At 41.1% G+C, this 16,873-nt stretch overlaps 1 protein-coding gene across 6 annotated transcripts in view; it reads left to right on the top strand.

Moving 5' to 3' along the window:
• Positions 1–16,873, top strand: part of LOC147369038 (uncharacterized) — a 1,156,454-nt gene that overhangs the window by 98,492 nt on the left and 1,041,089 nt on the right. For 4 of the 6 annotated variants that reach the window (XM_086410757.1, XM_086410756.1, XM_086410763.1 and 1 more), the window contains 2 exons: positions 7,775–7,898; positions 8,475–8,580. The exons of the other annotated variants lie outside the window; for them this stretch is intronic. The gene's annotated coding sequence lies outside the window, so the exon portion shown is untranslated. The remainder of the gene's footprint in view (positions 1–7,774; positions 7,899–8,474; positions 8,581–16,873) is intronic. 6 annotated transcript variants of the gene reach the window in all.

The following is a 16,873-nucleotide window of genomic DNA, read 5'->3' as shown; positions in this document are numbered from 1 at the left end:
CCTCTCATTCGAATGATTCCATTGTGACACAAACGGGTAGCCAGCATTCTGTGCACAGAGAAGTTTGCAGCTTCTATATGCAATCCAAATGCTTTTTTTTCTTTAGAAATAAAATAAGTAATTCATTCATTTAACAGCTGTTTCTGGGAAGAATAGTTCTTTGACTGAATTTGAAGCTTCCCTCATCAGCTATTTAATTTGTGTGTGTGTGTATGTGTGTGTGTAATTGAGATAGATACCAACCATTGTTATCAATGAACAAAAATGCACTAGAAGAGAGTATATCTGTACTGGATGTCTGTGAGGACTTAGGGAGGATTAGTTTCTCCAGAATCTATCTCCTCTTAAAAATTTTTTTAAAAATTATTGAAATATACTTGTTATACAATATTGTATGTTACAGATGTTCAATATAGTGACTCATAATTTGTACTGGTTATTCTCCATTTAGAGTTATTATAAAATATTGGTTATATTCCCTGTGTTGTACAACATATCCTTGTTGTTTCTTATTCCCACTCCCTGGGGGTGCCACCTACTCTCCCACCCCTATAATGCCACTTCCCCCTTTGCTCTCCCCACAGGTAACCACTCTGTTCTCTCTGTCTGTGAGTCCGCCATCTCCTTCTTATTTTATGGGAATTTCCTCACTGTGTAGCTTCCATGGTGGCTCAGTGGTAAAGAATCTGCCTGCAAGAGACATGAACTTGATCCCTGGGTCAGGGAGATCCCCTGGAAAAGGAAATGGCAACCCACTCCAGTATTCTTGCCTGGGAAATCCCATGGACAGAGGAGCCTTGCGGGGTACAGTTTATGGGGTCACAGAAGAGTCTGACACGACTGAGTGACTAACCAACAGCTGCAATCTTCTCTCACGTGTGGGAGCCAGGACAGTCACATAAGTTAGGTGGCCAAACAGAAGCTCCAGATGATTTCATGCCTTGAGCCAGTGAGGCCAGGAGACAGCCTTGGTGCATGACTTCCCTGGGAGCGGTGGGGCCAGGAGTGATGTGGCATTTAGTGGAGACAGTCATAGCAACAACATCCACTTGGGATGGTGTTCTGGCAGATTTTGTGTTTCCTGTTTCTTGGCCTTCTGGAGTTTCCTCTATTTATTCTTTTAAAGAGTATTTATTGAGAGCCTACTCTGAGCCAGCTATTCTTTTAGATGGTAGAGATACAGAAGTGAATAAAACAGATACAGTCCCCGGGATAGTTTATAAAAATAACCACAAATTCCCCTCCCTGCATCTAGGACAAGGCAATGTTGCAGGTCCTTCCAACTAAGAGATGGAATCTGTTCTTCTGTTGCTGTTATTCAGTAGATCAGTCGTGTCCGACTCTTTGAGACCCCATGGACTGCAGCACACCAGTCTTCCCTGTCCAGCACCAGCTCCTGGATCTTGCTCAAACTTGTGTCCATCGAGTTGGGGATGCCATCCAACCATCTCACCCTCTGTCGTCCCCTTCTCCTCCTGCCCTCAATCTTTCCCAGCATCAGGATCTTTTCCAATGAGTCAGCTCTTCCCATCAGGTGGCCAAAGTATTGTAACTTCAGATTCAGCATCTGTCCTTCCAATGACTATTCAGGGTTGATTTCCTTTAGGATTGATGTCACAGACCCTTTTAACTAAGAGATGGAATCTGTTCTTCTACCCTTTGAATCTGGATTGGCCAATGGCACTGTCACAGATGTGATTCATTCACAAGTGCATGAAAAGCACTTGTGCATTGGAACCCTGACCTTCACATGAACAAGCCCAAGCTAGGCAGCCAGAGGGTAAGAGGTCACTTGGAAAAGAAACAAAATGGGCCAACTGAGAACTGGCCAGCCTTCTGCTGACTTGGTTAATGAGTGTACATGTTTGAGTAAGGTTTAGTCAAGACCAACTATGACTGCTCCAGGTGGGAGAACCACTCTGCTAAGCCCAGCCCAAATTACCAAACTATATTATTAGGAGCTAGATACATGGTTGCTGTTCTTAGCCATTAAGTTTTGGGGTGGTTTATTAACTCAGCAAGAGTCAGCTGATAGCATCTTTGCCCTCAAGTATTTATATTCTAGCAGGGAGAGATAGTATATAAAAATATGTAGCATAATCTCAGCTTGTGAAACTGCTATAAAATTTGTAAAAGAGAGAGAGAGCAGGTAGAACAGTCAGGAAAGAGTCATCTGAGAAAAATACTTAATGAAGTCGGGATTGAATGTTGAACAGACTTGGAGGACCATTTTTTCAGAGAGATGGGACACTAAGCGCTAGTGCTGTAGGTGGGGATATGTTTGGTGCATTCAGGGGAGCTGAGAAGGCCAGATGTGAGTCAAGATAAAGAGGACAGGAAATGAAGTAGGAGAGGCAGCCAGGGGTCAGACTCACTGCAGAAGGTGGAGCAATGTGTTCACCTTTTCAGAGTGAAAGGCTATGCCAAGATATACTGGGTGCCTGTGTGGGCACCTAGGCTGGGTCAGCTCAAAGGGAGGAAATGACCAGGAGGCAAAATGACCAGCAGGTCAGGCCAGCTGGGGGAGAAGTGGCATTTGGAATAGTGGGGGAGGTAATGACGCAATCAAGAGAAGAGTGATATAAAAATATGATGGACAAATAGGTTTAATTCTATACTATTAGCTCTTTGCTTGTTCTATAAAAATTGTCAGTTTTGTGGACTTTTTTTCCCCAGTGAACCTTAAAATACCATGCTTCCTGCTCTTTTCTGACATGCTGTTACTTTCTGGTCCCTCCTCCTATGTGGTGATAGGTGTATAACAAAGGGTGTGGTTTTTAATTTTAGCCCAAGCATAAAGTAACTAGGAAGATAAATATGTTACATGAAAGAATCTATCCTTTTAGTCATTCTGAAATAAACGGAAAGTTTTTTTTAATCCAAGTTATTGCGCTCTTCTACCCTGAGAGATTGTACTGAGTTTCCTGCGTTGTTTTCAAGTTACAAATTAGAAAGAGTAACAATTAATCCTGTATACACAACAGTGAGTTCACATGCCAGAAGTTCAATTCTGCATGATTAACCTCATTCATCCAAGAACACTTTGAACACTAATCCAGTTACCATATTTTTTTAAATTGAAATATAGTTGATTTACAGTGTTGTGTTAGTTTCAGGTATGTGACAAAGTGATTCAGTTATATATGCATATATATCTGTTTTTTTTTCAGATTATTTTCCCTTATAGGTTATTACAAAATATTGAGTGTAGTTCCCTGTGCTATACACGAGGTGCTTGTTGGTTACATAGTAGTGGGTATATGTTAAATCCAAACTCCTAATTCATCTCTCTTCCCACCTTTCCTTTGGTAACCATAGGTTTTTTTTCTGTCTGGGGGTTTATTTCCATTTTGTATATAAGTTCATTTGTATTATTTTTCTTTAAGATTCCACATATCATGTATTTGTTTTTCTATGTTTGGCTTACTTCACTTGGTATGATAATGTCTGGATCCATTCATATTGCTGTAAAGGGCATTATTTCATTCAGTCTTACGGCTGAGTAATAGTCCTTTGTGTGTGTGTGTATATATATTTATATATATTTACTTCTTCTTTATTCATTCGTCTGTCCATGGATATTTAGGTTGCTTCCATTGTAAACAGTGATGCTATGAATATTAGGGTGCATGTATCTTGTTAAATTATGTTTACTTGGCATATATGCCCAGGAGTGGGGTTGCAAATGGCCACCCACTCCAGTATTCTTGCCTGGAGAATCCTGTGGACAGAGGAGCCTGATGGGCTGCTGTCCATAGGGTCTCATGGAGTCGGACACAACTGAAGCAACTTAGCATGCATGCATGCGTTAGAGAAGGAAATTGCAACCCACTCCAGTATTCTTGCCTGGAGAATCCCAGGGACGATGGAGCCTGGTGGGCTGCCGTCTATGGGGTCGCACAGAGTCGGACACGACTGAAGCAACTTAGCAGCAGCATGGTAGCTCTATTTTTAGTTTTTTTTGAGGAACTTCTGTACCATTCTCCAAAATGGCTGTACCAGTTTACATTCCCACCAACAGTGTAGAGAGTTTATTTTTCTCTACACCCTCTCCAATATTTATTGTCTGTAGACTTTTGATGCTGGCCTTTCTGAACTGGTATGTGGTAGATACTGTATAGTTTTATGACACACAGGTTTATAAAAGAATATCCTGGTTTTTTAATATAGCTGATCCATCTTGACTGTTCCCAAGTGGTATGAGACATTCAGCACCAAGTGGCCAGTGAGGGCCGGGGGGTGTACAAAAAGGTTCTGAGACAACCTGCCAGGGATCAGAGCTGATGATATGTGTCCAGGCATGGTGACTAGGCAGAAAGGTCTGGAATCAGTTCAGTTCAGTCGCTCAGTCATGTCCGACTCTTTGCGACCCATGGACTGCAGCACACCAGGCTTCCCTGTCCATCACCAACTCCCAGAGCTTGCTTAAAGTCATGTCCATTGAGTCGATGATGACATTCAACCATCTCATCCTCTGTTATCCCCTTCTCCTCCTGCCTTCAATCTTTCCCAGCATCAGGGACTTTTCTAATGAGTTAGTTGTTCACATCAGGTGGCCAAAGTATTGGAGTTTCAGCTTCAGCATCAATCCTTCCAGTGAGTATTTAGGACTGATTTCCTTTAGGATGGACTGGTTTGATCTTCTTGCAGTCCAAGAGACTTTCAAGTGTCTTCTCCAACACCACAGTTCAAAACCATCAATTCTTTGGTGCTCAGCTTTCTTTATAGTCCAACTCTCACATCCACACATGACTACTACAAAAGCCATAGCTTTGACTAGATGGACCTTTGTCGACAAAGTAATGTCTCTGCTTTATAATATGCTGTCTAGGTTGGTCATAGCTTTGCTTCCAAGGAGTAAGCATCTTTTAATTTCATGGCTGCAGTCACCATGTGCAGCGATTTTGGAGCCCAAGAAAATAAAGTCTGTCACTGTTTCCATTGTTTCCCCATCTATTTGCTATGAAGTGATGGGACCAGATGCCATGATCTTAGTTTTCTGAATGTTGAACTTTAAGCCAGCTTTTTCACTCTCCTCTTTCACTTTCATCAAGGGGCTCTTTAGCTCTTCTTCACTTTCATCTACATATCTGAAGTTATTGATATTTCTCCCGGGAATTTTGATTCCAACTTGTGCTTCATCCAGCCTGCCATTTCGCATGATGTACTTTGCATATAAGTTAAATAAGCAGGGTGATAATATACAGCCTTGATATACTCCTTTCCTGATTTGGAACCAGTCTGTTGTTCCATGTCCAGTTCTAACTGATGCTTCTTGACCTGCATATAGATTTCTCAGTAGGCAGGTCGAGTGGTCTGGTATTCCCATCGCTTTAAGAATTTTCCACAGTTTGTTGTGATCCACACAGTCAAAGGCTTTGGCATAGTCAATAAAGCAGAAGTAGATATTTTCTGGAACTCTCTTGCTTTTTCTATGATCCAACGGATTTTGGCAGTTTGATCTCTGGTTCCTCTGCCTTTTCTAAATCCAGCTTGAACATCTGGAAGTTCATGGTTCATGTACTGTTGAAGCCTGGCTTGGAGAATTTTGAGCATTACTTTGCTAGCGTATGAGATGAGTGCAAATGTGTGGTAGTTTGAACATTTTTTGGCATTGCCTTTCTTTGGAATTGGAATGAAAACTGACTTTTCCCAGTTCTGTGGCCACTGTTGAGTTTCCAAATGAAAGTATGAGCCATGTCGTATAGGGCCACCCAAGATGGACGGGTCATGGTGAAGTGATCTGACAAAACATGGTCCACTGGAGAAGGCAATGGCAAACCACTTCACTATTCTTGCCTTGAGAACCCCATGGACAGTATGAAAAGGCAAAAAGATAGGACACTGAAAGAAGAGCTTTCCAGGTTGGTAGGTGCCCAATATGCTACTGGAGAAGAATGGAGAAATAGCACCAGAAAGAATGAAGAGATGGAGCCAAAGCAAAAACAACACCCAGTTGTTGATGTGACAGGTGATGGAAGTAAAGTTTGATGCACAAAAAACAATATTGCATAGAAACCTGGAATGTTAGTCCATGAATCAAGGTAAATTAGAAGTGGTCAAACAGAAGATGGCAAGAGTGAACATTGACATTTTAGGAATCAGTGAACTAAAATGGACCGGAATGGAAGAATTTAACTCAGATGACCATTATATCTACTGCCTGCACAAGAATCCCTTAGGAGAAATGGAGTAGCCATCATAGTCAACAAAAGAGTCTGAAACGCAGTACTTGGGTGCAATCTCAAAAAATGACAGAATGATCTCTGTTCGTTTTTCAAAGCAAACCATTCAATATCACAGTAATCCAAGTCTATGCCCCAACCAGTAATGCTGAAGATGCTGAAGTTGAACAGTTCTATGAAGACCTGGAATAGTTATCTGAAATTAAATGTGAGGGCCACAAGATTGGGGCTCCATCGAAAAACCAAAATGGTGGGCCCATGGTGGGTTAAAGTGTAGTCAGAGGAGAATGGGGGCCAGTAAAAAGGTCCTTCAATTCTTTGCTTGGTGGTTAGCCAGATAAGATCTAAAGAGGAACTGGTGGGGCTGGAAGGCACGAGGTGTGCTTTTCCAGGGAAGAAAATGTGAATGTGGGTATCAATGAGCCAGGGTTTCCTTACTGCCTGAGCATTGTTCCAGGAGAAGAGTTAGTGTAAAACGGGGCAGAGAGCATCCAGGCTTACAGTCCTCAATGGAGAGCACATTTGGAAGAGTTCAAGCAGGCGAGATGGCTATGGACAGCTTCTGGGAACAGCACTGTCCAGTAGAATTTTCTCTGATGATAGAAATACTCTATAATTCTCTTGTCCATTAGGGTAACCACATGTTGATATTGGATCCTTGAAATGTGGCTAATGTAACTGAGGAGCTATTAGAGTTATTAGAGCTATTAGAGTTATTCAATTCTAATTAAATAAAAAATTGAGTTTGAATAACCCTATGTAGCTAGTTGCTACCAACCCTTTTTGACATTCCAGAACATTTACCTACAGGGTCTCTGCTGTTTGTCTGGTGATGGGAATATTATGAGAGGTCAGAGGCCCCATGAAAGCAGGGACTTCTTTTGTTTTAGTCTAAGACCTAGAACAAAGCTTGACAGAGCTGCTTAATAAACATTTGTTGAATATGTTAATTAACAAGAAAGAGAGACAACCAGTTAGACTTAACACTTAGATCAATGTTCATTTTTTTTTTTTTGTACCAAGTTGCCAGCATTCCTGGTTCCCCTTTTGGGGATAGCTCCCTGGTTTGGGATGAACTATGTCAAAACTTCTCTTTGGAGACTTCCCCAGTGGTCCAGTGGTTAAGACTTTGCCTTCTAATGCAGGGGTTGTAGGTTCAAACCCTGGTCAGGGAGCTGAGATCCTACATGCCTTGTGGCCAAAAAAACCACAGAAGTAAAATTGTAACAAATTCAATAAAGACTTTGAAAATGGTTTACATGAAAAAAAGTCTTAAAAGAAAAATATACTTCTTTTTGAAATCCCCGTGCTAAGGACAAGGCCAAGACAGAGTCTCTCTCCAGACTGTCTTCAAATGATTCTCTCACTTCAGTCTTGGTTGTTACATATCGTAAAAGGTGTATTGTTTTTTTTTTCAAAGTTCATAGAACATAATATTGAAAAACTAAGCTAATACATTGAAAATTCTCTCTTCTTCAGAGGATCAAGATCTAGTTCTTTACTATCTGAAAACAGTCACAAGAACTACAATTTATTTCAACAACTATGTGCCAGGCATAGTTTGTAAATAGTATTTCTAATCTGTACAGTAATCCTGCTGCTGCTACTGCTGCTAAGTCACTTCAGTCGTGTCCGACTCTGTGCGACCCCATAGATGGCAGCCCACCGGAATTTCCATCTCCGTACAAGAAATGAAGAAGCTGAGGCTTGGAGGTACTTGATTGACTTGTTCAGGATCACACAAATTCCAAATGTCCCACTTTTCACTGTACCATACTGACTCAAAACACTCAAGTTACATCCTTCAAGAAGCCCAAGAGCATACGATATAGTAAACAAATAAAGTTCATTGTAAATTGCTTTTTTTAATTAAATATATCACCCCAAAGAAAATAGCCCATTATCTTAAACAGCTCTGTCTTACTGGAGCCCAAATTGAATTATGCATCCCATACAGAAATGACAGCCACCTGAAGCACAGGCCTGCCCAGTGGAGGAAGGTGGTATTTAGCCTAGATGATGAATTGCCCCACATAAGTAATAAATCTGAGTGAGCTTCATGAAGAATAACTACTGAGAGGAAAGATAAGAGTTTCCACTGGAAAGATGGAGAAGAGGGGGTGGATAATTATCATGGTGGGTTTATTTATATTGCCAGTTTGGGCTTTCATGGGAAATCCTAAAAGCCATGTCTCTGGAGCTGGAAACTTGGCAGGAAGACAAAAGAAAATGTTGTCCCATTTCATGTGGTTACTAACATGATGGCCATGGGAATCATTGTCTTTCCAGAAATGACTGAACCCAGCATACAGTAATCAAAAGGGAATAATGAACTCAGCATCAAGACAAGATGGCTCTCTTATCCTCACTTTCTGCCAGCTTGCAGCACCTGCTGGTAAGTGGTAGAAAGCTGGTTGAAGGACAGCAGGAAGTGCTTTGCCTCGTTTTCATCAGAACTTAGACAGCAGAGACCAATGAGTGCTGTAAAGTCAGACTCCAAATGGCATTGTTGGAGAGGAACTGAAGATGGTTAAGAAAGTGGAGACCTTAAGGTCACAGGTTCAGCTCTTCCTTTTGTATGAATTAAAAAGCATTCCAGAGGGGTAGGATGAGCTGTCAAGGGACCCCGTGCAGGTTTCCAGAATCCAAGTCCTCCAATCAGTTTTGAACAACCCCACTCATTCATTAATTTCATTTCTGTTTCACATTGGGGGTATAGTTGATTCACAATGTTGTGTTAGTTTCAGGGGTATAGTGAAGTGATTGAGTTATCCACATACATATATATCTATTCTTTTTCAGATTCTTTTCCCATATAGGTTATTATCCCACTCTTAAGAACCAGTCTCACCATGACTCTGCTCCTTATGGCCTCGTTCCCCTCACCCCAGCCATAATTCTTTCATGGTCTTTATTTTCCTCAATACTTTTCTGGAGGCATAATTACCCATGGATTTAAGTCATTGGAAAAATGCTTGCCTGCTCTTTGTATCATTGCTGCTGTCTTCCTAATCGCTGCTAACCCCTAGCAGCTAGCGATCTCAATCATTGAGAGACAGCAATTGTGTGATAAGCCTGCTGAGATGGATTGGGAATAAACTTGTGCCAGAGAACTCTAGGGGGCTTCTGGAGGAGGAAGAGGAGCAACAAGAATAGGTGTAGTGATGGAGTGGTCAGAGCAGTTGTCTCTATATTTACTGTTCACTTAGTATGTACCATATCTGATAAACATTTTCTGTGCGTTATTTCCTTTAATCTTCACATTATGCCTATGAGATGGCTATTGGTACTATTGGCCTTTTCTGACTAAGGCAACTTAAACTGAGAGAGCTTAACCGTTTGTCAAAAGTCAGGCTCTGTTGAGGCTTACTCCAAGATTAGGTCTTTCCATGACTGTATTCAGGGAATTGTGTGCCAATAATAGAAATTTTCTTTTGTACTTGAAGCTCCCCTGAAATGTGTGATTCCCTGCCCTTTCTCCCAGATCTCTACAGAGTCCTACTGATACCTGGGGCTAGAGTGAGGCATCCAGATTCCACGTTTCTTCCTGGGTCTAGGAGTCACACTGTGGGTTGCCTCTCTGTAGGGGTCCTCTGTTCCACTGTCCCCCTGGCCCCAAGGAAGCATTATGAATGAATGCAGGGAGTTTCCCTAGTCAGAGTGATCAGCTGACCATATCTGTAACTGTGCCTTAAAGTCTACCATTAGCTTCATGCTACAGGCTAAACTCTCCTGTTTCTAAATACCCTCTTTAAAATGCCAGGAGAAGTTCCCAGCTCAGATGCCAGCAGAGTTTTGAAAGTTCATTCACTGTTTGGCATTTAAAGTGCACTTTCCTATCAAAGCCATGGTACAAATAGTGGGTAGATTTCTATACTGGCCCACAAATCCTTCGCTTCAATGTAAATGTCCTTTGGTATTTGTATTACCATGATGTTATTTCAACTCCAAGTAACTACAGTCTAAAAGTTATTTCAGTGGAAAAATGAGGGGAGTTTCTATTTTTTTTTAGTACTGTACTGGCATTGATAGCACTGCTTTTGATGTCTGTTTACTATTTATTTATTTGAAGTATAATTGATTTACAGTGCTTCAGTTATATAGCAAAGTGATTCAGTTATATATGTGTGTATACATAAATATACATAAATATAAAGGAATCCGAAAAAGTTTGTGTATATGTGTGTATACACACATATATAACTGAATCACTTTGCTATATAACTGATCTGCTATATAATTTGTGTATACACACATATACACAAACTTTTTCAGATTCCTTTCCATCATAGGTTATTAAAAGATGTTGGAAATAGTTCCCTGTGCTATACAGTAGGGCGTTGTTTATTTTATATATAGGAGTGGGTATCTGTTAATCCAAAATTCCCAGTTTATCCCTCTCTACCTTTGGTAACCGCAGGTTTGTTTTCTTTATCTGTGATCTGTATTTGTTTTCTGTATCTATTTCTGTTTAATAAATAAGTTCATTTGTATCATATTTTTAGATTCCACATGTAAGGAAAATCACAATATTTGTCTTTGTCTGACTTACTTCTCTTAGTATGATTATCTCTAGGTCCATCCCTGTTGGTACAAATGGCATTATTTTGTTCTTTTTAATGGCTGAGTAATATTCCAGTGTGTGTGTGTGTGTGTGTGTGTGTGTGTGTGTGTGTGTACCACCTTCTTTATCCATTCATCTGTTCTTGGACAAATAGGTTGCCTCCCTGTCTTGGCTCTTATAAACATCACTGCAGTGAACACTCAGGTGCCTGTACCCTTTCAAACCATGGTTTTCTTTTAATGTGTGCCTAGGAGTGGGATTGTTGGATCATATGGTAGCTGTGTTTTTAGTTTCTTGAGGAGCCTCCAGAGCTATTTTCCATAGCGGCTGCACCCTCCAACATCACAGTAGGAGGGTTATCTTTTCTGCACGCCCTATATGAGGGGAGTTTCAACGCCAGATGCCACACACGCACCCTTGCTCTTTCAGCAGTGGGGCTGAGGTCTGAATGCCTCATCTTCCATTCGAGGAACAATAGGAATTTCTTACCCAGCCAGGGTAATAGGCATCTGTGGCACAGGGCCCTGAATGCCCTGGGGCTTCCAGCCTTGGCATAGGCCTAAGCAGAACCTCTTGTGGGTCACTATGCGTGGAGCTGTGGGGATCTTCAGGGAGGCAGGGTCTTGGGGAAAAACAACCTCAAGTCAGGCAGGGTCCAACTATATACTCTGATAAAACAATAAAATTCAGTAACATATTCTTTTGACTCTGTAGTCCCTGCAGAAATCTAGTGTCAGAAATAAAAGAATCTGTATATAGGGGGACACGCACATACACATACATACCTGTAGTGGCATTCTTTTTTAGCAGCAAAATCAAGATAACAGCTAAGTGTCCATCAACGGCCAAATGAATTATAGTGCATGTTTAAAATGGAATATTATGCACCTGTTTAAAATTCCAGTTAGTTTTGGAAGGATGGCCATGAGGTATTGTTAAAAGGGAAAAGCAATGTAAATGATATGTATATTCTAATTCAAGTTTTGTCAGATGGCATCCGCAGCAACCAAAAGGAAACAGAGTCTGCCCTCTGTCTGCATCTGTGATAAGAGTTGGTCTCAGAGTGGAGAAACAGGTCGGGTGAACTCATACTAGGGGTCACTCTCATTCTATCAAGGAAGAAGGGGCCTGGGGGGGCGGATTAGCCATTTCATTCTCTTTGTGCTTTTTTGGCTTGTTTCACTTGTTTTAGAAGCACATGGTGCTTTTCTAAGTATAAAGATGGAGATAATAGTAGTTCTTAGAATAGCAGAAGCTCCAAACGTACCTCTAAGAGCAGAGGAAGTAGGGATGAAATGGGAGAAGGCGAGACATATCTGGGGAAGAGCAGCTTCACTCTATGTATTCCTATATGCAGGAAAAAAATCTTATTTTGTACCTATAGCTCCTAGCGCCATACCTGGATCAGATATTTTCAGGGTGTTGTGATCTGGGGAGTGAAGGTCATTTCCAACTTCTGCCCCACCTGCCACCCTCCTTCCACACCAACACACACACACACACACACACAGAATAGTGGGACAGGCAGGAGTCTGAGAGCTATAGATGGTATTATTTTTATATATAAGCCATTGAGAAGACAGGCATGGGGTCTTAAGCGGGGCTAACTTGCTGGCAGAGGAATCCATTAAGTCATTTGCACCTTAACTGAGAACGAGCTTGTGAGGACATTTTCTTATAGTCTTGTCTGTGTTTTGACAGAGTGACCCAAGAAATGTGCCAAATAGAGACTGACTAATAGTTCTATTAGATTATTTATATCTTGTTGAACAAACATTTCTCGGCTCAGAGAGTCATCTGCCCATTGTGATATTTTGATATCATGAATATCATCATCATCGCTAATGCGCCTTGAGTGCTCATGTTCCAGGCACTCTGTAAAGGCTTTATATCCATTATCTCATTTTGTTTGCGTAATAGCCCTATGAGGTAGGTTCTATTATTATCCTTATTTTACAGAAAGGGAAACTGAGCCAAGATTCAAAAACACATAATCTCTGACTTCAAACCCACACTCCTAATAAACTTGGGAGGCCAGTCGTTAGTTACCACAACTGTTTAATTTCAGATGGTTTGGTTTGAGCCCCTGAATCCGTGGTCACAAGCTGAGTCAACAGCATGTCATAGTTATTAAAACAACGGTCCCACATAGCTTTAATGGAAGTCCAGGATTGTAATGTAATTAAGTAACTGGCCCGTCAGACTCTTGCTCAGAACGCATCAGGAACAGTTTTTCCTTTGGACAATACATTTGCAAAGTGAGCATGCACAAACAAGAGTGTTTCAGAGAAGCGTGACAAGGAATTTTCAAGCTACTCTGTGTAAGGACTGACTCTAGGCCAGGCTCTCTACGGAGCATTTTACACGCATCCCATTCTTCCCCTTTTTCATTCTCATAAGGTTTTAAGAGCTGTGCTCTCAGTCTTTCACAGAAGAAAAAAATTGGGCTCAGAGCATTCAAAAATCTTGCCCCAGGTCATACAGCTGATAAACTTGAGCTAGGATTTCATACCAGGCTTGTCCAAGACCAGAGCCTGGGACACCGCCTCTAAGCTGGGACCCAGGAGACTGTGACCTGCAAGCATCAGTAAAAGAATTTCAGGATGAGCCCTGAAAAAAAATGGGACTTTGGTGAAAACCTCAAGAATTATCTTCTGGTGCCTAGATAAATAGATTACAAAGATATATTTTGTTGGACCCACAGAGGTGGTTACTATTGTTTTCTTTTCAAGGAGAATTTTACATGGTGATCCTTATTTCTTAGTTTTCTTATAATTTGCAAGCCACATTAGGCTAGCATGTCTAGCTTCTAAGCTGCACAGTATCTTTGCCAATGAAAGGACATAGGTTGGCCAGATCTTGAGAGTATCCAGAATACCTGACAGAATCTCCTATTTTTGGTTCCTTTAAGTGATCCTCCTGGCTCCAGGGGAGAAGAAGGGAAGGAACATTTGTGTTCTGTCTAGCTCCTGAAAACAGTAAGCAGAAGGAGGCCATTTCCTTTCTATCCAGCAAAAGTCCTTTCTATCCAGTAAAGCTCGTTGCACATTTAAACCAAGAACCTCATGAGGCAGTGAGGTTCTCATCTGTGGAAGGCATCAAGTGCAGTTTGTCAGATTCTATGTAAGGCTAAGATACTGGAGTAGATGACTTCTATCGTTCCATATGTTCTGACTCTTAGTAGGTTTTTCATATCTACCTGTAGGTTTCAAGTCCCAGCTAGAACATTTTCTTGAAGGGCTATTTTCTATTAGGAAAGCAATACCTGTCAAATAGAGAAGAAAATTGGTGCTGTGTATGCATGTTTGCCACCAAACAGGTATTATCTTAATGATAAAATATTAGCAAAAAGAGCAGATGACTATAGCCAGACATGCTAGTCAGGATTTTCTTTGCCTACAAGTACCAGGATTTTGTTTTCTGCCAGCTAATTTGCCTGTAAGCTATTACAAGATTCTTATGGGTGGACATTTACAAATAATGTTTGAATTCCCAGGGGTAAAGGGACTTCTTGACAGATCTAACCTGAGAATGTTAGAAAGGGGTTTAGAGAAAATTCTTATTAAAAGGTCCATCTAGTCAAGGCTATGGTTTTTCCAGTAGTCATGTATGGATGTGAGAGTTGGACTATAAAGAAAGCTGAGCACCGAAGAATTGATGCTTTTGAACTGTGGTGGTGCAGAAGACTCTTGAGAGTCCCTTGGACTGCAAGGAGATCCAACCAGTCCATCCTAAAGGAGATCAGTCCTGGGTGTTCATTGGAAGGACTAATGTTGAAGCTGAAACTCCAATAGTTTGGCCACCTGATGCAAAGAGCTGACTCATTTGAAAAGACCCTGATACTGGGAAAGATTGAAGGTGGGAGGAGAAGGGGATGGCAGAGGATGAGATGATTGGATGGCATCACCGACTCAATGGACATATATTTGGGTAAACTCTGGGAGATGGTGATGGACAGGGAGGCCTGGCGTGCTGCAGTCCATGGGGTCACAAAGAGCTGGACATGACTGAGCGACTGAACTGAACTGAAGCTCATCAAATAAGAAAGGCAATCAGAGAGACAATTGGTAGAACTTGTTTATAAAACTTCAGTAAATAAATGGTGTGATGATGGTTTGAAAATCTTTACACATAATATCTTTTAATTTATGTAACTAAATTTATTAAATTTTTTTTTAAATTTAAATTTATTTATTTTAATTGGAGGCTAATTACTTTACAATATTGTATTGGTTTTGCCATACATCAACATGAATCTGCCATGGGTGTACATGTGCTCCCCATCCTGAACCCCCCTGCCACCTCCCTCCCCATACCATCCCTCTGGGTCATCCCAGTGCACCAGCCCCAAGCATCCTGTATCCTGCATCGAACCTGGACTGGTGATTTGTTTCTTATATGATTTTATACATATTTCAATGCCATTCTCCCAAATCATCCCACCCTTTCCCTCTCCCACAGAGTCGAAAAGACTGTTCTATACATTTGTGTCTCTTTTGCTGTCTCACATACAGTATATGTAACTAAATTTAAAATGTAAAGTTGCCTTTAGTTATAGTTACATGGGTGGTTATATGTGACAATGTATAGACGGTATATCTATAATAATACTGATGGTTTTAATTGTCCTTTTCAAAGTCTCATCCCACCATTGGCTTTAATTCACATGACAATTTTCTGCGGTATTTTGTTCGGGCAACATACATGACATTACAGTGTTCTGTCCTGTGATCGAGTGATTCGTGTTCACACAATTTCCCACTAACTAGGATGGGAATTATTTCATAAAAATGAAGTGTCTTCTTCATTTTTGCCCTATAGCCCCTAGCAGAGTATCTTAAGCTTGATATGTTTTGTTGACTATGTAAAATTACAATGAAAATTTTAATTGCTCCCAAATTTACCCACTGTATGTATGAAACACCTTCTAAATGGTACCACGGTCCTTAACTTGGGGAGGGGAGTGGAACATAAATGAGGGGTGTGGAGGCACATGTGAGAATAATGTGGGCACATACATGGATGGCAGGTCACGTTTGGCCTCAGTGTTGGGGACAGCAAGTGCACTGGGGCTCTCTCTGCCTCCTCTGGCTGCTCGGCACCCAGAGTGCTTCCCCATATGCTTTCCTGTACATTTCTGGATTATACGGAAGGTCCTGTGGGTGAATTAGGTTCTGCCAGTTAGACGTACTTCTGTGAAACGTGGGGAATGGGACTGAGGCATCTCTGTTCCTGTTTTACTTGGGAAATCAGGTTGCAGGCTGTAGAGAGGCAGCTGTTGCAGGGGCCCAGGGCTGGTTGATGCAGTATTGTGTTCATGAAGAGCTAGAAACGATGTGATATGGCTTATATGTGGAATTAAAAAAAAAAAGATACTCATGAACTTGCATACAAAACAGCAGTAGATCCACAGACATAGAAAACAAACTTATAGTTATTGAAGGGGAGGGAGAAGACAGAATACATTAGATGTTTGGAATAACAGATACACACTGCTATATATAAGACAGGTAACCAACGAGGGCCGACCGTATAGCGCAGAGAACTATCCTCAGTACATTGCATTAACCTATAAGGGAAAAGAATATGAAAAAAGATTGTGCGTGTGTGTGTGTGTGTGTGTGTGTGTGTGTATGGGGACTTCCCTAGTGGTTCAGCAGTGAAATATCTGCCTACAGTTTTTCCTGCCTGCCTCAGGAGACACCAGAGACACAGGTTCGATCCCTGGGTTAGGAAGATCCCCTGGAAGAGGAAATGGCTACCCACTCCAGTATTCTTGCCTGGAAAATCCCATGGACCGAGGAGACTGGGAGGCCACAATCTATAGGGTCGCGAAGAATCGGACACAACAGAATGCATGCAATGTGAAACTGAATCATTTCACTACACACCTGAAACTAAAACAGCATTGTAAATCAGCTATTCTTCAATTTAAAAGATTTTAATGGGAAATAAATTGACTTTTAAATGTAACGTTTATGGTAGAATATTTTAACTTTATGTAAAAGTTAGAAAGATGGTACAGAGAGATCCCATATATTCCATACCCCATCTTCTCTATTATTAATACCTTAAATTGGTAGGGTGCATGTGTTAAAATTATTGAACTAATATTGGTATATTA

This window comes from Bos grunniens, chromosome 7 (assembly GCF_055505025.1).
Source record: "Bos grunniens cultivar Pamir isolate PY7600 chromosome 7, Bosgru_T2T1.0, whole genome shotgun sequence".
NCBI lineage: Eukaryota > Metazoa > Chordata > Mammalia > Artiodactyla > Bovidae > Bos > Bos grunniens.
The sequence above is the reverse complement of the archived record's forward strand: the minus strand, read 5'-3'. Positions and strand labels throughout refer to the sequence as shown.